The following is a 23,360-nucleotide window of genomic DNA, read 5'->3' as shown; positions in this document are numbered from 1 at the left end:
GGGAAATGGGGGGATTGGGTTCGGGAAGTGGGTGGAGCTGGATTAGGGGTATGAGCGGGGCTGGATTAGGGAAGTGGGCGGGGCTGGGTTAGGGATGTAGGTGGGGCTGGGTTAGGGAAGTGGGCTGGACTGGGTTAGGGGTATGGGCGGGGCTGGGTTGGGGAAGTGGGCGGGGCTGGGTTAGGGGTGTGCACGGGGCTGGGTTAGGGGTGTGGGTGGGATCAGGGCTCCACAGGACAGCGCTCCTGGGGTTTTCTCCAAGCACCTCTGTGGTCTACCCTGCCGGGTGAGCATTCCCTCTGGCACATGTCCAGCCAGGACAGCACTAGCCTTCCCCCTTCCTGGAAGCCTCCTGTTTGCTGCCTGGGTTTCCCCTCCCTGCTGCACACCCTTGTGAGAACTCGGCAGTCTCTTCTGAAGGACATTGATGCTGTGCCACAATGTCATATGCTCGCTGCTTCATGCCTGGTTCTGCTTGAACCTCATCTCCACGCAAACCCCAGCCTGGGCCACAGGATGGAGCCCAGCGCTCGCCTTCCTGGTGCTTCTGGAGCTCATCACTTACTCCGTGATGTTTGTTGGTGTCTGTGTGTCCCACCCTTGAGAATGCCAGCTCCTAGCAGGCAGGGGCTTCCGAATTCTGTTCCTGACTGTGACCCCGGCACTCAGAGCAGTGCCCGGCACACAGCGGGTGCTCAGGAAACTTGCTGAGTAAGAGAGTGGGTACATGAATGAATGAAGAGGACTTTCTGGGCAGTCCATCTGGCCCTTTGTCCTTGTCTTTGACCCTCACTGGTGAGCTAGGCCCTGCACTGCCTGAAAGCTCATCCGAGGGCTCGCCTCCTCCCTGAAGCCCTCTCACACTCCCCACCTTCCAGGCCACCGTTCTCTGAATTCTCCAGTCACTTGCTTTCCTCATGCTGACTGCACACTGGCCCGCATGACCTTGAACTGTGGGAGTCTGTGGTCCTGTCTTCCTGACCAGACACCAGCTCCTTGAGGGGCAGGACACTGCTGCACCTTTTGTGTCCCGAGCACAGGGCCCTGTAAACAGCAGATGTTCAGTGTGTGCTGATGACGCTGATGCGGTGAAGTCAGCGAACAAAGTCCAGCCAGAGTCGTTCACAGCTCCAGATGACATCTCCACAGCAGAAGACCTCCCACAGCTTCATGGGTAAGACTTTCAAAGTCAGAATGCTTCTGGTGGCTGAGTCATCTTTCTTGAGTTGAGATGGGGTGGTTTGGGATGCTGGTCTCAACTTTATGTCTCATCCTTCCGCGATAGCCTTATGTTTGAATTTGACTCAGTCTTCAAGCCTGGATCAAACAGCACCTCACTCGACAGTCTTTTGTGCTCTTCCGAATGGAGCTGATGGCTTCCTCCCTTCACACTTGGATCTGAGCACTTTCCTGCCCACTCTCAGTGCAGCAGTGCACCTGCTGGATGGTTTTACTGAGTCACATTTCTGATGTGCCTGTCGGGTGAACAGATCTATCTTCTTCCAGCATCCCTTCTGTGGGCATCACTCCTGTCTAATTTCAGGTGGTTCTGAAGGGACCATGAGTCACAGCACCTGCCCATCACCCCTGCCCCAGGAACACTCACAACACCTAGAAAGAGACGTTCATTTTAGCCCTTACTCTGGCAATAGTGACTGGGCCTGGGGATGTGCAATGGGCCACAAAAGACCAATCAGAATATTTTCATGGGATTTAAACACAGACACTTGGAGAAATAGGGTATTTTCATCAGGAGCAGCTCAGCTGGGAGGATATAAGCTTGGAGTTTCCAGAGTCTGGAGAAAGCCCGTTTGCAGTAAAAAGGGAATAAGCCTGAGGTAAGGAGAACTAAGGGAAAAACAAACAGAAAGAGAGAGAAAGAGAGAGCATCCTGACATCTTCTGAGCCCTTAGGTTAGGCCCAGCAGAACCTAAAGAGCTGAACTTCCCAGTGAAATGCACCAGAAGATTCTCTTGCCATCAAGAGAGGCTGGAACGGCACTGCCCACACTAGCCTGGGCTTCAGGAGGGCGAATTCGCCCCCAGTTCTTCCCCCTGCTGCTCATGGCCACCTGCTGGGTGTAACCAGTTCAACTTCAACACATACTTTCTGATAATAAAACAAATGCATGAATGACTACTTTTCTCTCTATCACCCGTTTCTCTATTTCTCATTTATACAGAAATAAATGAAAATTGTTAGAAGGAGGAGGAAAAGAGGAGACCCTTTTTATTGTGCCAGGCACTGTGCAATATCTAGTTTAGCCCTTGAAATGACCCTGAGGCACGACTGGTATTATCTAGTGTCTCGTATTATCTCTACTGCAGGCAAGGAAACCACAGTTCACAAGCAGGTCAGGGAAGGAACCACCATTCCAGCTCAAGTCTCCCCAACTCCACCATTGTGACCATCTTTCAGGCGGCTCCATTTGCACAGAAGGAACAGGCATGTGAGCTTTATAGTACTTACAAGTCCAGTGTTCCTAGAAACCTCAGGGGCAAATAACACTGAAATAGTCCCAAGGCAATGCTTTGTTTTTCTGTAAAATTGTTCTGGGCAGAAGAGGAAGAAGAGACCGAGCGCCTCGGTCTGCAGTGCCTAGCACATGGGTGCTGTGAGTACAGCTGCTGTGGCAGGAGGGCCTCTTTCTGGGGCTGGGGTCTTAGTCCTTGGGCAGGGCTGTGCAGTGAGGGGACCTCAGCCTAAGGGAAGTTCTGCCATTAACAACCAACCTGTGACGCTGGACAAGTCACACGACTCTTTGGAATTCAACTGGAACGGAGATTCATTTCATTTCTTTTCTTTTTTTGAGACAGAGTTTTGCTCTTGTCACCCAGGCTGGAATGCAGTGGCACGACCTCGGCTTACTGCAACCTCTGCTTCCCAAGGTTCAAGTGATTCTCCTGCCTCAGCCTCCTGAGTAGCTGGGATTACAGGCACCCACCACCACACCTGGCTAATTTTTGTATTTTTAGTAGAGATGGGGTTTCACCATATTGGCCAGGCTGGTCTTGAACTCCTGACATCAGGTGATCTGCCTGCCTCGGCCTCCCAAAGTGCTGGGATTACAGGTGTGAGCCACCGCACCCGGCCAGGGACTCATTTCATTTGTCTGTTTGTTTTGGTTGATGGAGGTGGCTCCTGGGCCAGTCCCAGGGACAGCTGTGATGCTGTGATGCTGGGGCCACCAGTGTGAGAGGATGGGTACATGGCATGAAACCCAGTACAGGACTCTGGGAGGGGGCAGGCGCCCTAGTGGGCTGCACCCGTAGATTGCCCTAACACTCCGGCTTTAGGCAGCCCTGGGTGCCTCCCACCTGGGGTCCCAGCATTGCTGACGGGAATAGGAGAAACATTTTGGACAGAGCCAGCCTGGTGTGGAAGAGAAAAGAGTTCCCGGCCTGGGAGTCAGCTACTGGGGTCCCGTCCCACCCCAAGCCATTGGTTTGGGTGTGATGACCTCTGTGCCCTCTTCCATCCTGACACATGCAGAGTCAGCCCACAGCAGCAGGTAGTGGGGACTACCATGTCATGGAGCCACCCCCACGGGGCCAGGGAGTAGAGGCGCCGACTCGCCCACGTTTCCCTGGGGACTGTCTCCCAGCAAAGCCCGGTTTGCAGTGTCCTGTGCTAATGGTTGCACTTCAGCTCAGGATAGAAGCTTCCGTTTCCACACCTGGTACAACAAGAGCAACCACACGCATTTTTTAATCACACTGCATTTGCAAATTTTTTTCCCCACACACACAATGACCTGGGCTAGGGAGGCCTTCCTAAGAATTATACCACAGAGAACTGCACACCAGAGCCAGGGAAAGAACTGCCCCAGGTCCCACAGCTCCATGAGTGGGGCTGGCTGCGCTTGCACCCAAGTCTTCTGACTCCAAGTTGAACCTTGCATCTATTGTCTAGGAAACAGGGAAACCTTGCTTGTCTCGCTGGGACATTATGAGGAAAGAATCTATAAAAATACTTAAGACCTTTGCAAATTCAAAGTGCTGGGTCTGTGCTGAATAATTGATGGGCTCAGGCTGCTTCAAGCTGATGCACAGTCCTCCTGCAGGAAGGCTGGGAGCAAGGAAACCTTCCTTTTCATTTAGCCCGGTGAAAGAGGCTGCTGAGAAAATTGCCAAGAAATACTGCTTCCCCGTTGGTCAGAAAGAGGCCCTGGCTCCTGGGAGCCACAGATCTAATTTATGGCCTCCCTGCAAGGCGGGGAGAAAGCCCAGGGCCACCGCAGGGAGAGGGGCTCTTGGGACGCCCAGTCACTGGTGTGTCCCTTCCAAGGCTGCGGGGCTCTGGGAAAGGGCGGCCCTGGCAGGCAGGGAGAGGTGCCTGAGAATCTGACAGTTTGGAGGAGATGGGGAGGGGGAAAGTAGCCATGGGAAAAAAAGAGAAGGATGTGGTTTTTCCTCCTGGGAAACGCTCAACAAGGCAGGGATGCCCAGACGGGCTAAGGCAGCCTGCTGCCGCCCCGCCAACCGCCACATGAGACCCAGGGCTTTTCTGGCCAAAGGCCATGGTGGCAGTGGGGATTAGAGGGCAGAAAGTAGACACAGAGTGGCCTTTAAAGCAATCTGCAGAGATGAAAGCAGAATGCAGCGCAGGCCGGTGCCCTGGCTATACAAACAGGAAACACTTCCCAGCTGGCTGAAACTCAGACACCAGGGCACAGCTAAGGACACGGGGGATGTGTGCCCTCCCCTGTGGCTTCAGCCCACCAGAGTGGCTCCTAACCAGCTGGCATTGGCCTCAGCCTCCAAACAAGGCAGATCTAGGACTATTTGAATCCACAGGATAATTGGCTCCAAGTTGAAAATAGGCAGAATCAACAAACTCCAGCTCAAGTGGGGATCTGTCCAGATGATCTGATTTCTATTTTACTCTGCAGCACAAGTTCCAAAGCCCAGAGTTTCTAAAAGACTTCGTAAGGCCTTTCATGGGGTTCCCTGTGCTTATGCCAACTGGGTACCTCCACGTTCGGGCTGGGGGTCCTGACCTCTCAGGGGCTAGAAGGGTCCTTAGGGTTTCCTGGTGTTTGGACGCAGTGGGGTCCCAGTGTGGCCTCAGCCTGGCTTGGACTGCCCAGTGCAGCCTGTAAGTGGCTGCAGGTGCAGCGCTGTGCCTGCACTGGGGTTTGGCAGGGACATATGGCCTGAGTGCCCGCAGGCAGGGCAGAAAATGGGATGTGTGACTTTGCTTCCCTGCCGTGTCAGCTTGCGCTGGAGGTACTGGGCTGCTGAAGCCTCCCGGGTTCACACCTCGCAGAGGAAAGGAATCAGGAGCAGCAGAAAGGGTTGGAGCAGGTTAGAACAGGGCAGAGCCGGGTGTCGGGGGATGTGGGTTGGTTGACAGCCAGCCTGCCACTTACTAGTTCTATGACCTTGATCAACAGATTCAACCCTCCTAGGCCTAGGTTCCACATCCATGAAACAGGATTGTAACGGATCGTACCTCACAGTCTTGGAAGGACCAAATGAGATCAAGTTTACATGAATTTTTAGTTACACCTCTAATAGGACTGTCACCTCCTGCTCTTGACTGTGCTTGGCTGTCACTCTCCTTGGTCCATCGAATTGGGAAATGGCTCCTGCACTGCGAAAGTTAACTGAAGCGTGCAGAACAGCATCTTACTGTGAGCTCAGGACTCTACTACACAAGCTGCCTTTATTCATCAGCAACCTCACCAGACTGCACGCTCCCTGAGGGCACGGCCTTCACCTTCTGCTTCCTTGGTAGGGTGGTGCATTTGGATCCTAAACTCCTTTGCAGAGATGGTGGGCTGTTCTGTGTGGTTTCATTATGCCAGCTACAACCTAGATGTATTCAAATCAGCAACACCCACCCCTACCCCACTCGCAGCCACTGCCTCGAAGCAGAAAGCATCTGCTGCAGAGGCAGCAGGGACAGGCACTTCAGCGTCTTTATCTCTGGTCAGCATTGGGCATTTGATGATTAGCAAAGTAAATATTAGAAATGCATTCTCATTGGTAAAGACAGAGGTATTCAAGATATGTGGGTTGGCTAAATGAATTCAGAGGCACTCTTGACTCAGGAAAGAGCAGGTAAAAGAATCCATGAGAGCTCCAGGGAGGTGTGGTCAGGGCAGCAGAGAGCAGATTGCTGGGCTTCACCGAGCCCACAGGACAGGCTGTATGGACTCCGCTGGACTTGTTTCAGGTAAATATTTGTCCAAAAATGTGTACGTCTGGCAGAATTTGCTCTGAGGCTGCTTTCATTCAAACTTGATAATGAGGCTGGCTTCACCTTCCTCCAAGTTTTCAGTGGCTGCTATTGAACAAATAAACAAAACAGCAGCAGCCACACAACCAAATCTGGGAGGTGCCTTTGTGACTGGAGGGACTTAGGTCAGTTCACGCCTGGCATGGGACTTCCAGGGCGAAGTGCGTGGAGCTGATCACAAGACTAGGGAGGTAGTGTCACTTTCAACTTGATGGTGGACAGTGGGGGTCAGGTCCCTAAGGCAAAGACCCTCATCCAGAACCTTCCTGGGTGGCCACCACCCTAAGCATGAGCCTGCTGACCTAGGGGCTGCTGTGCCCAGCCAGCTCGCAGAGGCTCCGCTGGCTTCCTGGAATGAGGAAACACTGCCCAGCCTTCGAGAAGGCCTGGAACTGTAGCCAGTGCGCAAGTCACTGCCTAGGCTCTTTCCATACCTGCCACTGGACCTGGAAAATGGGGTCTGACCTGGGCCTGTCCCTCTAGGGATGCCCAAGGGACAAGCCCTGCGAGGGAGCCCTTGGGCATCTACTGCCAGCTTCCACCTTTGGATCAGGATGCCCTGGAAGGAACTTCCGGCCACACTGAAGAAATGGGGGCTTGGTCCATGCCCCCAGGGGGAGAAGGTGAACCCTCATCCTCTGCAGGTTTCTGCAAAGGCCGCTGGGGAGGAGGATCGCACTTATGGGCACCCGAGGGACCTTTTGGAAATTCCTCAGTGAAGAGCGCTTTGTGGTGGGGGAGCAAAGCCACCCCCCACTATAGATGACAACTTGGGGGGAGCTACTGTGTGCTTGCTAAGGCCACGTGGCAGGGCCTGGCATGGAGAGGAGCCTGACACTAGACAGCTGCTGCTAGAGAAGAGAGGCCCCCTTGACGGCTGTGCCCACAGGGAGACTGGGCTACTGCTCAGCAAAGTCCTCTCGAGAGTGGCTGATGGATGAGATTTGATGCTGCCTGGCAGAGATGAGCAGGCAGGCAGTGTGCAGAAGGAAAGGGGGTGAGGTGGGAGCAGCCCCCCTCGAACTCCTCTGCTCACCTTCTCTCTCCATGCTTGTCCTTCCTCTCCAACACTTCTCCAGAGAGAAGTGGTAGGGGTCAGGGTGGGGAAGAGTTGGCCTTTAATGGACAGGGCAACGGTCCTAACCAGGGAAAGCTGAGACCTGCGGCCTACCTGACTCATCCTGGCAACACGGCCCTCGGTGGCAGCTCAGACTCTACAGGTGATTGCAGAGCCAGTGAGGCTCACTTGCCGCCCCTCCTAAACTCTTTTCCCACCCTGTCCCATCCTTCCTGCTCCCCACCTCCCCCTGCCCACCATGTAGCCCATCCTCAGCCCCTCAAGGTCTGTTTCAGTCTGTGCTTTTCCTTCCTGTCTCCACATGGCAATCCAAGTCTCGGGGTGCATTTGCACAGTAAGAGCCAGCCACGCTAATCCTAAGGGATTTCCGGTTAGTGGCACGTGCATGCTCTCCCACCCCTGGTCTGGAAACCAGGAGCAAAGTGCTCAGTTACTCATTTTCCGCCTTTGCAAGCAGCTCAAGTCCCTTGGGAAAGCACAGCTCCCAAAGGGTTCTGGGAATTCCAGGAGCTCCTGTAGGGCCAACGGGGCTTTCTGCGAGCAAGATTTGCCTAGAGAACACAGCAGCCAGGGTGTGAGAAGCCTAGCAAGTAGTTTCTTCCTCATTGGCCTGGGGCTCTGTGGCTCTCTCTCAGCAAATAGTTAGGCATGGCCTTAATTTATTTCCCTGCCAAAGTCCCTCTTGGAGAGGGGCCAAGCTAGTAGACAGGAAGGCGGGGACTGGCAATTTAGTAGAAATCCATGCATGTAATTGCGAGGACCAGAAGAACAGGAGCAAGTGCGCAGGGAGTCTGGGGGCTCTGGGCAGGCAAGGAGGAGAACAGGGTGTGGGGGAGCAACCCTTTCTTCTGCTTCAGGTGAGAACAATTGAGGCCGGCCAGGCCCAACAACACAGCCTTGCAAGCTCCTAATAGAAGAAATGGCTTTCCTGGCTCCACAGGGTTCCTCAAGCAGGCAGAGGACCTTCTCAGGTCATAAGATGAGCCCCACCACACAGTTCTCATTTCATCTGGGCGTGAGTGGTTTCTGCCCCTCTCTGGGCCTTAGGTGCCTGAGATTTCCCAAAGCAGCCTTCGTTTGAGAGCACTGTCCCGGGAGTCAGGCACGTGAGGCTGACTCTCTGCTCTCTCACCAGGTGTGGGAGCCACACCAGGTCACTCAATTTCTTAGAGTCTCATTAGCAAAACAAGGATAATAGAGTCTCCTTGAAGACTGATGGGGAGGATGGAGTGACCAAGGGATGCGAAGGGTTTCTAAGTAGTGCATGGTCCATAAATGCACTCAAGAAAGAAGAGCTGTCATCTTTATCCATTCCAAGCACAGCCCATGGCTGCTTTCCAAGCTCCTTAAAAACACGCTGCAGAAGTTCCTATCCTGCCAACGCGCTCAGGCAACAGGCGCCACAGCACCTCTGCTTTCCCAAGACTTTGTCCACACCCTCCACGCTCCATCCTGAGCTTAGTGAGGGGGCAGGACTGTGTCTACTGTGTCAATGGGAAGCTGCTTTGGAGCATGTGTCCCTTGGGGAAAACCCTGTGGATAGGGACCTGATCTCATCTTCTGGGATTCTCCAGCAATGACGGGGAGTTTGTGGAAACTTGACTTGGGAGAACCTGCTTGCAGGCATAAGGCAGTGGCCAGCCCCCAACCTAGAGTCAACCCTCCTTCCAGATCTTCCCAGGAGGTCCCAGTCCTCAGAATTCCCTCGAAGCCCCACCGGGAATAAAAACCAGGCAGTAACGGGTGTGCAAAAAAGCAATACATCCAACCTAACTTGGCTGAAGAAGACACCCTACCCCTTGCGGTCTGTGGTCCGGTGCCTCGGTGACTCAGGGTGCCCACCTTCACGGCTGACCTGCTCATTCCCGGGGGCCCTTGGGGCTGTGCCGTTCCCTCAGGTCACATTGGCTTGGGTCCTTAGAGCACCCTCGGGCCCAGGTGCCCTGGGCCACTTCCCATTAGTCAGGGACCGCATCCGTGGGGACAGAAACTTCCATCTCACTGAACCTATACACAGGAGCCAGGCTGGGCTTGGAGGTCACCAGCCGCCTGGGAGTGGACCCGGAGAGGCTGAGTGCGGCCCTCCCTCTCAGACGGCAGACCCCGAACCTCCACCCAGAATACGAGCCCGGACACGGCCAGCAGGGAGCTAGGAGATGAAGTCCAGCCCTGGCTGCCCGGCTCCTCTGGGAGGGCAGCGAACCTGCGGGAGCGCATGAGCGGCCTCTCCCGGGGGGCGGTAGGAGCGCGTCCCCTCCAGGGCGCTTTGGGATCGGGCTGCTCCGGGCCACTGCTCGCGCTGGGGACCTGCGACGCCTCAGCCCCTGCCCAGACTGCGCCGCCCGCCCCGGCCACACCTCCCATTCCCTGGGAAAGTCCCCGCCGCCGGCGCGAACCAACCTTCCGGGAGCCCAGGGGCCCTGCTGGGGACTCGCCGGTGTCCCCGCCGCCTCCTCCTGCGCGGGTCCGCGCTGCCCGGCCTCAGCTCAGCGCTCCCGCCTCGCCTCCCCGAGCTCCGGTGAATTCTCGGCGCTGCTCCTTTCGGAAAGGACTTTTTTTTTTCCCCCTGCGTTGCGTCAGGGCGGTTGCCTGGCGACGGCCGAGCTCTCCGCCGCGAGCCTTTCACCGCGATCCCGGCCTCGCGTTCTCGCCCCGGGTCCGAGCGCGCCCCGGGTCCTAGCGCCCTGTCGGTTCACCGGCCCGGGCAGCCCCCGCGAGTGGAGAGGAACTGGATGCCTTCGCCAAACCCCAGATGAAACCAAACCCAAACATCCATTTTCTCATTAAACCCGAAACCAAGGCAGTTTCCCCCAATTGTGGCAACGTGGCTGCGCCACTGTCAGAAGTTTGTCTGCATGGAGGGCGCAGGGGGACCCCACGCCCAGGGCCTCACCCACCCCCAAACGGCAGGAGTTCATAGGACCCGCGGCCACGACTGCCCCCGAGCGCCTACCGTGGGCCACACCCCCTGACGACCCAGCAGGGCAAGTGTAGGCATCTCTGGCTGCCAGATGAGGAAACTGAGGTGCAAAGACCCGAGCGTTTGCCCCACTAACCACAGGGTGTCTGTCCCGCCAGGGGCGCGGCATCGGCCACCTCTGGCTGTCGTTAGATTCTAAGACCCAGTCCCTGCTGCATCAGAGCCCAGAGCTGCAAACCCTAAGGCACACGCAGGACAGCAGCCCGAGCTGCCCGGACCGCAGGTCTTCAGGACCAGTCCCAGCTTCTGACGAGGGGCCCAGGCCGGACACTGGAGGCCCCAAGGCTGGTTACTGGATGGGGGTCTCTTACCCCAGACCTCATCAAGCACCTTTCCTAGATGCCCGGGGCTGGAAGCGTCTTTCAAAGGGCTCCAGTCTGCCATTCTCACGATAGCCCTGGGCGTGCGCGCAGGCGCCGTCTACATGGGCAGACGCGAAGCTGAGTGGTGGGGCTGCAAAGTGACTGGCGCAGGCTCCAGGCAGGTGCGCGGCTGGCCGGGCCTTCTGTGGGGTCTTAGCCCCTGCAGGGGCCCGAGACACTCGTGCTGCCCTCTGGTGCCCGCGTCCTTCATTGCAACTCCGCGTCCAGCCCTGACCTACTCCCTTCCTTTCTGACCTTCACTGGAAGGTCCTCTGAGGGACGTCGTCTAAGGAGACATCTTGCCAGTACAGACCTAGTCATGCTAATGAGGGAACGGTCCTAAGCTAGCGGGTGTATTAACAAGCATCTTTTGGAGAGTCACAGCGTTGATCCAGATCTTCTGATTCCAGCTCCTAAACATCACTCCTTCCTTCTTCCTGCCCCCTGCCACTGTCCCTACCCAAGCCACCAGCAGCTTGCCCTACCCAGTTCTGGGACCTGCCACCCGGGTCCAAGCGTGCACGCAGTCTCCATGCTGATGTCCCTTTACCCTCTCTCAGCGCCTCCCAAGCCAGTTACTCCTCCACAAACAGGGGAAACTCTTAAGAATGGAAATCCAGTCTCAGCTGCTTCTGCTTAAAGGCCTTCAACGCCCCCAGTCCTCTGAGGATTAAGAGCTAGCTTGGCTGCAGGGGCCTGGCTGGCCTCTGTCCATCTCTAGGGCCTTGTCTTGCACAGACCCTGCTCCCCAGACAACAGACCCTCTTCCAGTCCCATTGTCCACGTGCTCCTCCCCACAGGCTGCTGCAGCTCTGCCTCCCAAGGGAACCCCAGGTTACAGGTGCTGGCAGCCCCCTGCCTTATGTCCTTCATGGACCAGTTATAATTCCAAGTTTACCTGTGAGGTTATTTGATTTGTATCTGTCTCCCTGAGGCAGTAGTCTCCGGAAGGGCATGAACCATGTTTGCAAGCAGGAGCCTCAATCTGGACTTGGGGATAAAGCATCCTTCTGGGTGCTGGCTGTTTCTGACCACAGCCCCGGTGCTGAGCCCTAGTTGGCTGCATTGCTCACTGGTGTGCCCATGGCCCTGGCACGTGGTGAATGCTCCAAGATCTTTTTGGATGGGCCATTCAGCCCCATCTGGAAATGCTTTCTCCCACCTCTACCTCCTGGCTCCCTGTTTGACCTGTGGCTTATATTTCTGGGAGTGCAGATGCTTTCTCATGGGGGAATTGTGGCATGCCTCAAATGGACAGGCAGCCTGTCCAAGGCAAGGGTGGTGTCTTGCCCTGTGGCTCCCATTCTGCCTGGCATGTGTCCCATCCTGCCTGGCAGGAGGGTAATCAGTGATGGGGACCAGGAGGAGAGTGGGCCAGAGGAAGGAGGAAGGGGAGGAGGAAGAGCAGTCTTGGTTGGAGTAGCCTCAACTCCAACGTGAAATCATATGGAGTGGTCAAATAAATGAGTTAGCACAGAATGGTATGTAGCCAAAGAAATAATATTCTCAAAAACTATTTGATCATATAGAAAAATACTAACGATTTAACGCTAAGTAAATAAGACTGGGACACCAAATCCTGTGTACATTATGAAACTTCTCATTCTAATATCTAATTCATATGTATGCATGGAAAAAAGATTGGAAGAGTGTATGCAAATATTAGCTGTGGTTATCTCTGGGCTGCAGGATAATGGAGGATTTAAAATGTCTTCTGTAAGCCTGCATTCGTTTTCTACAATGAATCGTTTTGTAATGAGAAACATCAAGAAACACTACTCAAAAGGGAAGATGGCACTGTGTTGGTGTTTCTGATGGCACTTCCTTTTGTGTCACGCACACTGAAACCCAGTGATGGTGGGAGGATCTGGGTGGGCCAGAGAAGGCAAGGCCACCTAGAGGTTCTCTCTTCCCCTTGATTCCTTACAGAGAAGTTTTCTTTCCGTTGGTGCATGATGCATGAGACATTGCCTCTTATAATCCTACAGGAAGCTGTGAAATAGACGAGTCAAGAAAAATGCCCAGCCAGGCATGGTAGCTCACACGTGTAATCCCAGCAATTTGGGAGGCCGAGGCAGGGGGATTGCTTGAGCCCAGGAATTGGAGACCAGCCTGGGCAACATGGTGAGACCCCACTTCTACAAAAAAAAAAAATGAAGAAGAAGAAAGAAAACTCAGCTGGGCATGGTGGTACACATCTGAAGTCCCAGCTACTTGGGAGGCTGAGGTGGGACTGCTGGAGCTCAGGAGTTGAAGGTTGCAGTCAGCCATGATTGCACCACCGCACTCCAGCCTGGGCAACAGAGCAAGACCCTGTCTCAAAAATAAATAAATAAATAAATAAATAAATAAATAAATAAATAAATAAAAGATTTAAACTTAAAATATTATCTTTCAGAATTTCCCCCAATTCATTTATTCATCTGTTCAATAAATATGTATTAGTACCACTAAATACCAGACATTGTTCTAGGCTCTTGGGAAATGTTAGTGAACAAGTTAGATGAAGGACCTCGCCCTTGAGAACTGATAATCCAGCAGAGGAAAGCAGGCAGACGATGACCGACAAATACGCTAAGTAAATAAGCAATATTGTGAGTGATAGAAAAACAGAACTGTAGACTTGGGTTGGAAGTAACGGCAGAGAAGGGGAAGAGTGTGCACGTTTTCAGGCAAGGTGGGCAGGGCTGGCCTCGCTAATAAGGTGGTTTTCTAGCAAAGATTTGAGGGAGACGATGGAGGGGGTCTTGTGGTGTCTCGGGGAAGGGTGTTCTAGGGAAAGGGTCAGTGCAGAGGCCCTGGGCCAACAAACGTGCCTGCCACAATCAGGGGCCAGCATGGGTGCCTCGAGGCCAGAATGCAGCAGGCAGGGAGTAGAGCATGGGTGGGAGATGACATCAGAGACAGGGCAGGGCAGGTGCTGCGGCAGAGCCCTTGGGCCTGGCAGACCTCGTGAGGACTGGCCTTCCCCCGAGGGGAGCTCCAAATGCACAGCTGGAACCAGACTCTGCCCTCTTGTCACTCTCAGGGCACAAAGCCCTCTCTAAATCAGTCTCTCCTGTTCCCTTTTGAGTCTATAAGCTACTTGAAGGCGATTCCTGGATTCTAGGGATGCGAGAGAAGGAAGGATGAAATTGCTGTTGGGCTCTGTGGGACAGAGGACACTAAGGGTGGCGACATCCCTGCCCTGCTCCAGGCAGCAATGAAGACTCTCAGCCCAGGGCCAGAGTCCACCGGTCTCTGCTGTTTGCCTGTGAAGGGACTTGTCCATCCGTGGGCCCAGGGTTTCAAGAAGAAGCGGGAAGTGACTGTCTTAGGCATGTTCAGCTGCAATGGCTCCTCCCTGCTCTCATCTCTCAGAAGAGGCTGATTCAGGCTGAAGTTCAGAAGGACAATGAGGGCCAGCTTTCTGTCTTCTAGGGAACCTGTTAGTTCCATTTAGGGGCGGCTGGCTCTGTGCCACCCGGGGGCTAGACATGGGAGTGTGGCGCATGTGGCTTTTTGGTAGGAAGATCATTAACAGAGCAGTCACCACATAGAGCGTCCACCTTAGTGCTGGAGTAGGGAGGTGACAGATTCCACCTGAGCCTAGATGAGAAGGAGGAGTGGGCATCAGCTGGGAGAGGTGCCCACGCTGAGGCAGCAGAGGGAACTGCATCTGGAAGGGCATGTGTGGAGGCTTTGTGCAGAGCAGGAGGTTGCTCAGCGGCCGAGGTGACGACTGGCGGGCACAAGGGCACAGCTGCAGGGCTCGGCGCAACTGCAAAGGCAGGGGATGAAGAAGGAGCGCATCACGGCTCTCCTAGCTCAGAGGAGCTGGGCAGGTGAGAGGTTGAGACAGGAGGCCCACACAGAGGTTGTTTCTGTGTTTCTGCTGGCTCAAGGTGATGGGGCCCCCGCATGTCCCAGGCGATGATGACATTGGGACGGCAATAGAGGTGGTGACAGCAGGGGACCACGAGTCAGGCAGACCTGGGTTGCATCCCAGCTCCTCTGGTGATTAGTATGTACCATGGGCAGTCACTTAAGTTTTCTGAGCTACAGTTACATTATCAATAAGATGGAAATTATTTTACTATTCATAGTACTGCCTTGATCCGTGAGCAAGAGGGCTGCCTGGGCTGGGTTTTAGAGAACCCTGCCTTGCGCTTCTCCAGGCAAGATGGCCGGGGGTCAGGGGGTGCCCTCTCAGAATCCACTCCCTCCTTTCCACCTGGGACCTAGGGCCCAGGGATCTCCTGCTCAGACGGGCCATGTTCAGGCCAGTGTGGCTTCTTCCTGGTCTATGGGGTTTGGATGAAGGCTGGGCTCTCAGGCTGAGCTGCTCCCCTGTCCAAGCTCTGGGTGGGAAAAGTAAGAGGGGGGCCACAGGTGGGGCCTGAGGCCTCACTCCCACCTCCCTTCTTTGTTCAAGGGTCCAAGGATGCAAATCAGAGCCTTGCTTTTGAAGTTGTTATAAAGGCATATTTGTCAAGGCAGGAGGAAAGAACAAAACCTATTTTCCAGTTTATTAACTTGATTTATAACTTTCAAATATTTAGAGACATGGCATGTGGACCTCCCTTTGTGCATTCACTTTGGGCCTCTCAAATGTCAGGCTGGGACTGATTTGAGCCTTTCTTGCTGGTTTGTTTAAGGAGCAAATTACGCAGCACACCGCACACAGACATGAGCGATCACCTCCCGTATCCTGCCCCTCTCCATTGTGATGTCTTTGAGTTTGTGGAGTTTGCTGTTTTATCTTGTGAACACTTGTAAGAACATCTTCTAGAATATGCTGTGGAATGTCTTTGCAGGCCCAGCACCAGCACATCCTTGGTGACACCTGGAAGGAGGCCTCCTGAACATGCACAGCATTTGTTTTTGTTTTGTTTTGTTTTTTGTTTTTTTGGGGTTTTTTTTTTTTTGAGACAAGGTCTCTCTCTGTTGCCCAGGCTGGAGTGCAGTGGCGTGATCTCGGCTCACTGCAACCTCCGTCTCCTGGGTTCTAGCGATTCTTGCATGCACAGCATTTGAAGGGCACCAGAAATGTCACCACTAACAACAGAAGAGCGGCAACCCTGATGGGCAGGGGAGAGCCTTCTAGATGTGATTCTAAGCAGTCGTCTCACCCAGTGAGCCTGGCTACTTTGAGTAATGGAAAGAGCCCTGAGTAGGAGCCAGGAGATCCAGGTTCCAGGGTGGGCTCTTTTACTAACTGGAACTTTGTCAAATCACTTCCTCCGGTTGGATGGCTTTCTTTTCACTAGAACAAGTGGTTCCAGCTCTGCCATCCTCTGACCCTTGATTCCATGACACTCTGCACCTGCTGAATAGACTCTATCCTGCTGGGCAGAGGCAGGAGGCCGGACTAGGAACTGTCAATTAGTGAGGTCTGGCAGTTACTATAAATCAAGGCCAGCAAGATAAAAGAAACAGGCTGGTTTTGAGGCTGGGATGAGAGCCAGCCTAGAATGCTCAGGAACAAAGCGGCACCCCCATCCTGGGGAAGAGCCTGCTTGAACTCAGGGTGAGGTGGCCCTTGACCTGCAGGCAAGACCAGGACCTGCAGTAGAGCTCTGCCCCTTATGGAAGCCAGGACAGGGAAGCCCAATGTCTTCTCCAACTCAATAGCCCACGGCGACGTCAGTGATGCAGGAGCGAGGACATACGGGCTCATTTCATCTCCATCGGCCAATCCCTGATGATACCTTGAGAAACCAAGGTGCAGAGGACAGATTGATGAACAGTGGTGTCGGGGGAAGCTTGCTGCATACAGGGATGATCATTGTGTCATCGGGAAGGCCGAGACATGAGGCAGGCTTTGGAGGCAGGAGTGAGACAAGGTGGTAAAAGAGAAGGACGGCCTGTCATTCACCAGTGCTGGGGGGGATTTTTGGGGAAACGGGACTTTGGCTCTTAATATTCAACCCCTTTTCAAGAACTGTACCCCAAAGAGATACTGGGGACAAAGCCTCCCTTATACGTAACTTCTCTCCTAAAATCAGCTCTAACCCGCTGCCCCGTAGATGTTCAAACAAAAGGAACGCACACCTTCTTTCCCATCCCCATCCTGGCCAGGGAGGTGGGGAGGAAGTGTATGCAGTGCAGGGTGCGGTTGTATCCCCGGGTCTGCCCTTTGCTGTCAGGCTGCTTTGGGAAAATCCCTTAGTCTCTTGAGCCTCAGTTTCCTCCTCTACACATTGGCAGTACCAAGAGCTACCATGAAGGTCACTGTGAGGATTAGAATTAACGCCTAGAAAATGCCTGACAGTCTTAGACAGGGAGTAGCACACAGGAAATGGTGGTTTGTTTCTTTTTTTTTCTTTTTCTTTTTCTTTTCTTTCTTTCTTTTTTTTTTTTTTTGAGACAGAGTCTCACACTGTCACCCAGGCTGGAGTGCAGTGGCACAATCCCAGCTCACTGCCAATCTTTGCCTCCTGGGTTCAAGCGATTCTCCTGCCTCAGCATCCTGAGTAGCTGGGATTACAGGCATGCGCCATGATGCCCGGCTAATTTTTTGTATTTTTAGTAGAGACGGGGTTTCGCCATGTTGGCCAGGCTGATCTTGAACCCCTGACCTCAGGTGATCCGCCTGCCTTGGCCTCCCAAAGTGCTGGGATTACAGGCACGAGCCACCGTGCCCGGCCAACAGTGTTTTATATCACGTCTGCACGCCAACTGCTCTTGGCTTGTGCACCACCTGGAAAGGGGTGTGGCTTTCACTCATTCTGGTACTAGGCACAGCATGAACAAATATTCAACAAGCAAACTGGCAGCATTCCTGGATATCTTAGCTGCCTTGTTTGTCTTCCCAGAGCATGAGGTAGCCCTGTTTGGAACCTGACACCAGCAAAACAGGACGGCGCATGGAACAGACAAACATGCCCCGTGGTTCAGCCACAGTTTTTGGGCACAGACTCCAGAGCACTTCCTGGCCCAGGAAAGCAGCAATCCACTCCAACCTGGTCAGCTGCCATGCTATGGTTCACATCTTAGGACTGAGACTTGGTTTCTGCTTCACAGACAGAACTAGATGCAGAAAAGAAGAGAAAAATCAATACAGGCACCCAGAGATGGGCTTACCTAGGGTCCTGGAAGATGCGAGAAGCCACAGTGCAGAGGACAGACTGATGAACACACAGAGAAATCACTTCTGCAAGAACCCACTGATGTTTCATGGTCTGATCAAAATGTTTCACAATCAGCCCTCCTGGACAAATGGCTCTGTGGGATGACGCCATAGGCTTATGGGGAGGAGACAGGGAGGAGGAAGGAGAAAGGGAGAGGAAAAGGAGGGGGTAAGGAGGAAGATGAGGAGGCAGAGGGGGAGGGGGAGGAAGAAGAAGAATCACAATAACATCAACAGCGAAGGCGGCGACATGAAGGAGAGGGGAGGGGAGAGGGAGAAGGGAGGCAAAAGGAAGGGAAGAGAGGAAGGTTCAGAGTGGGTTGCACTCTGCCCAGCAGCCAAGTGTCCTGGAGTGAGGAGCCCGTGGGAGTCCCCTGGACACTGTCAGAATAAACAAATGAGCAGGACTCTTCCCCTCTTACTGTCTCATAAAATCCTTGATCCAGCAGACTGGGCAGTCCAGTGGTTGCAGGAAGGGCCAGACCAGCCTGGGGCTAACAGTTCTGCAGCCAAGGCCCACCGTGGTGCCCCCACCTTAGGACAGGTTCCTCAGCTTTTCCTCTGGGACCCCCTCCCTGTGCCCCTCCAGCCTGGCCTCAGTTTTCCTACTCAGTTTCCCTATGGGCCTCTCTGCACCCTCGTGCATGCTCACAGAGTTGAAGGACTTGGAGTTTCTTAGAAGTTTTCCAAGAGGAAAAACGATCTGTTGGCAATTGCAAATACCTTAGAGTGTCTGCATAAAAGCCTCTCAACCTCACCCCACCCCCAGCTGGGCCTTCTCACCCTGATGTTCAGCTGCGCAAGTCACTCAGGCTTCTAGGATCTCAGAGTCTAAAAGAAATCAGATGAGGCCCAAAAGAAATCAAGCAGCAGCCAAGATTAAAATACAGCTGAGATCCAACCTTTTACACATCATACTCCTTCTGAACCTCCTGCAAAAGCCTTCTTGCCATCAGAAGAGCCATTACGTTTTAAAAACCCGCCCCACACAAGCACACCCATACAAACATATCCAGTGCCAATTATATGATCTGACTCAATCAGGTCAGATGTGCCTATTTGCAGGTCCTAGAACACACAGATTCTCTAATCTTTCCCTAAATGTATCGATTCTAGCTCCTTTTCCCTGCTCTATGTCCCCTCCCCCAACTCACATTGCTGCCCTTCACCTGTGTTTCCCTATCACCCGGGACACCTGCCACTCCCACACTCACCCCTGTGGCCGCAGACCTCTTGGTTATCCTCCCAGAGTCCTGTGAGCTCAGGGCTGGTTTCTTATTCATCTTTGAGTAAGGAATGTTCCCAGTGCCTAGTGCAGGGCTGGAATGCAGTGGGTACATAATCAATGATGCTTCTACAAGTGAACAAATGGATGAATGAATGAGCGTGCATTCTCAATAACCCTTCTGCTTAGTTTCCTCTGTTGAAGAAGGAATGGGTGGGAGATGAGCCAACCTGGGGAAGCCAGGAATGTTCCAGATGGGTAGTTGGTGCCGGGCTGTGTGGTGTGTGAGCCAAGCCATTTGTCCTCTCCAACCCTAGGAATGAAGCAGGTGGAGAGGAAGGAGAGGCCAGAGGAAGCAGCGCCCTCAGTTCACTGCTGATGTGATGTGGCCACCAGTGCCCACCCCTGCCCCCCGGCTTTCCCCCATCCCCAATCAATGACAGAAGGACAGGCATGGATCTCCCCGCTGTTTTTAATGGGATTGTGTGATCTCGCCTCTTTTCTAAGGAGCTAAAATGGAGTTGTAGAAGATTCCATCTTCTTTCTCAGGAAATCGGCAAAAGGCAAACTTTGACAAACTTTGACGCATCCTTTCTGTAGACAGAGAGGCTCAGATCCCTTCACGAGGTGCCCCCAGGCCACAGGGGAAGCTGGGCGTGGACTCACCATCCTCCCTAGCACCCAGTGTTGGTAGCAAATATGAGTCCCTGCCCCGGCTTGATGGCGGCGTTTATCTTCCCACAGCCTTCCGCCCTGCGCCAAGAGCCAGGCCTGTGCAAGTGTTTTCTGCTCAGACATAGGACAACTTGGGAAAATTCTATGACTTGCCCCACCTCCCTCCAAAGCCTCTGGGAGCCCAGGTGTTTGCACCTCGGTTTCTGGAGATTCGTGTGAGCCAGGGTGGGGGAGGATAGAGCCAAGGAAGGGAACACAGGGCGCCAGGGCCTTAAAACCATTCCTGGGGGGATCACTGCCTTGGCCTGAGCCAAGGTGGGAACTTAGGCAGCCTCTGGCTTAGAGCCCTGTGTAGACCTAAAACGCTCTCCTGTGTGCCTTGTTTGGGAGACAGTGTTTTGGGCTGGAGTGGGGGTGCCAGGGCGCAGGCAGGGCTTGAGTCTGTGGGAAAGAAATCGGGGTGGTGGGAAGGGAGAGTGTGTCTGAGCAAAGCTGGGGCCACCCACCCCTGGGGAGGCCCTGAGGAGAGGAACCGAGGCCAAGGGCGACAGCGGCCTGGATCCCCAAAGTCAAAGAGGCCTCTGTTCCCTGGACTTATCCTGGGCCTGAGCCTGGGCCTAGACCTGCCCAGCCCGGCCTGTTTGCTCACCACAGAGCCAGTCCCCAAGGCAGTCAGGTGAGGAAAGGCAGCTCCTCTGGGAGCTGAGGAAAGCTGAGGGGAGATAAGGGTCTGGAGCTGAGGCTCTGCTTTTCCTGCCAGGGAGGAGCAAGTGGCTGAAGTCCACAGCTGAGGAGAAGGGCAGGCCTTAGGCAGGAAGGGCCCGGGACAAGGCCCACACACCCCCTCCTTCCTCTCAGCCTCTTCTCTGAAGGAGGCGTCCATCCTCCCCCATCCCCTTCTTTCTGGGGGAAGCACTCAAAGCCCCCTCCCGTTCCCTTTTCAGCTCCCACCCGAATTCCCATAGCCTTGTTCAATTAGCCCTTGTTGGGGGGTCTCTGGGAGTCTGTGCTCCGCACCCCATGCCCCCACCCCGTGGAGGCTGCACTCCATCCCACAGGGCTGTCTCCAGCTTGGGAATTCTTCATCCTTCTCTCTTCCACCAAATCCTACTACTCCTCGCACTTGGACATCTTATGAGGCTTCCATACATCAGGGAGACCCACTCTGGCTACCACAAAGAGAAGAAGCCCAGTTAGGGGAGGCCAAGCACTGGCTTCCTAGATAGATCCTTCTAGAATGTTTGCTTTTTAAAAGAGAGTGATCCTTTACCCCGAGCCATCTAACTGGGGAATTTCAGGTCCCAGGACACAGTTAAGCCCTCTGTTTTCTCCAGAGTCTGCCACATGAAGCAGCAGCCATGGCTGGCATGCACCAGTCACACCTGGCACTCAGCACACGTATTTCTTTACCGTTTTTCAATCATATGTTTAGATTTTTTAAAAAAATAGAGCCTTTAGTTTTTGTTTCTGTGCCATTTCTTTTTGGATGTGGGAAATTTGAAAAAAAGGAAAAATAAAAATTTATCTCCAAAAGAAAATAGCAGTCATCTATATTCCCATGAACCATAATGAACTGCTATTGACATTTCAGCATAATTTCCTCTGTTTTTCATAGCCCATATTATTTTTAAAAGTATGCTAGATGTAAGTAAATTGATTCTTCTTCTAGAAAATTCTAACATTATAGGTAAGGCTAAGCCCTTTTTAACCAACCCCCACCCCTCAATGCTGCTTCTGGCTCCTCCTCCCCAAAATAATCTCTACTATGAGTTAAGGTTATATTTCCCTAACCCATTGTTATGACTTCTACATGCAGGTGTATATAAAGCACATACAGTTTTATTTTGTTTATTTGTATTTTTTAATGGTTTTAACATTATAGTTATATGCATTCCTCTGCAATTTGCTTTTGTTTCTTGCAATTGGCATTTTGATTTTTTTTTGTTTGATTTTTATGACATGGAGTCTTGCTCTGTCACCCAGGCGATCTTGGCTCATTGCAACCTCCACCTCCTGGATTGAAGTGATTCTCCTGCCTCAACCTCCTGAGTAGCTGGGACCCTTGTAGTCATTCTGTAAATGTATCATTTTCTTTTGATTGATGAGGAAATTGAGGCTCCAGAGTTAAAATGATTTGTCCAAGGCCTGTTTTAAAAAGGACCCAAGGCCCAAAGGGGCTTCAAATGGGGTCCATGGATTCTCCTGCCCACTCTGCTTTCCCTGGGCCTTCCCGCCCCTTGGCACGTAGTGTGGGACAGGAAACAGCTCATGAGCCTCGTTCTGGGCTTCTGTAAGGAGTGTTGGAGTGTTGAAGGCCGGAAGTGTGAGGTTCGTGATCAACTCAGTATACCACAGGACGCTATATGAGTAAACAGCAAACTATTCTCATGACAGCAGGATGTTGGGCAAACTGACAAACTGCGTCTGCAGCCCAGAAGGAATGCTGAGGGCAGTCACAACCCAGGCACAAGTGTTTCTTGTGATTAGGCAAATCTGAAGCCTGTTAGCAATAACGTGAACCTGTGATCAATCAAGCAGCTGACCAATCGTTACCTCCTCCTCCCTGCTGTCGCTCCCCAATAATACGAAGGGCTGTAGAAGCTTAGGGCTACTGCTTTGCTCACTAGAAGTAGGGAGCTCTTTTCTTCTTCCCCTGGCCCCTTTCTTTAAAAGAGTTTTTTTTTTTGTTTTGAGTTTTCATTTCTGTGTTTGTCCTCCTTTGTTCAGTCTCGTAATGACGGTCTCAGTTAGTAACAGCAGTAACTGTTATAATGATGGTCTCAAGTAGTAATTGTGACAGTCTGCCACACTGGGGGGTCATGTCCTACATTACACAGCATCCCCCCCAGGGGGACTCACCAGACATTCTGGAACTTTGTGTGATCTCAGCCTCAGGAGAACTAGGCTTCTTTGAATAGCTGGCTGTTTTTTCCCTCTTGGACATGGATCCATGAACGGTGGGGCTGTGCTCTTCACCCTGGCTCCTAGATAAGGAGTGTTGGGGTGTTGAAGGCTGAAAGTGTGAGGGTCATGATCAACTCAGCATACCACTGGAGGCTATAAGAGTAAACAGTACACTGCTTGCCCACCACCCCATCACGTGGAGAGGCACTCATGGCAGGCTTCGTGCCTGCAGTCCCCACTCCCAACTCCATCTTACTCCTCTGCTCTTATCTTCCCCTTTGACTCATTCCACCCCTCCCCTCACCAGCTTCTTTAAAAATGTTTTATTTGGTGTATTATAGTTGTGCAGTGTTTTTTTCAGAACAAGGTAGTAAGGCACTATGTGAATGAGAAGTTAAAGTGAAGCATTTCAGGTAGTGTGGGGGCTATTTGGGGCCTCACCCCAGTGAGTTAGGAGATTCCAAGGCCTTCTGGGGGCCTCCAGGCTTCCCTGTCCCATCCAGAACCTCTTTCACCTCCCCAGAGAGAACCCCCCCCCCCCCACCCATGGCAACGTCCACAGCCACCACACCTCCCCAGCCCACCCCAGCTCCAGCCACACCCTCCTGCTCCTGGAGTTTGGTTTGTGTCCATCGAGTGATGCTGGCTTAGTCTCGGCTTCTGGTGCTGCCCTGGGCGAGGCCAGGACTCTCCTAGGCATTCAGGCCTGAAAGAGCTTCCCTTGACTCAGCCATGACTCACCAGGGGTGGGCCCTACCAGGGCGGGGTGGCCCCCTGAGGGG

General features: G+C 53.3%; 1 protein-coding gene across 9 annotated transcripts in view; it reads right to left on the bottom strand.

Moving 5' to 3' along the window:
* The window catches only part of FAM167A (family with sequence similarity 167 member A), a 60,079-nt gene extending 42,221 nt beyond the window's left edge, over positions 1-17,858 (bottom strand). For 2 of the 9 annotated variants that reach the window (XM_063709042.1, XM_063709044.1), the window contains exon 1: positions 17,729-17,858. The gene's annotated coding sequence lies outside the window, so the exon portion shown is untranslated. Of the gene's footprint in view, positions 1-3,580; positions 3,677-9,721; positions 10,879-17,728 lie in introns of those variants that run through there. The other 7 variants (XM_055349065.2, XM_063709045.1, XM_004046645.5 and 4 more) reach the window with 7 other exon arrangements.
* Between the last annotated feature and the right edge of the window lie 5,502 nt (positions 17,859-23,360).

The sequence above is a fragment of the Gorilla gorilla genome, chromosome 7 (genome assembly GCF_029281585.2).
Source record: "Gorilla gorilla gorilla isolate KB3781 chromosome 7, NHGRI_mGorGor1-v2.1_pri, whole genome shotgun sequence".
In the NCBI taxonomy this organism is placed as follows: Eukaryota; Metazoa; Chordata; class Mammalia; order Primates; family Hominidae; genus Gorilla; species Gorilla gorilla.
The sequence above is the reverse complement of the archived record's forward strand: the minus strand, read 5'-3'. Positions and strand labels throughout refer to the sequence as shown.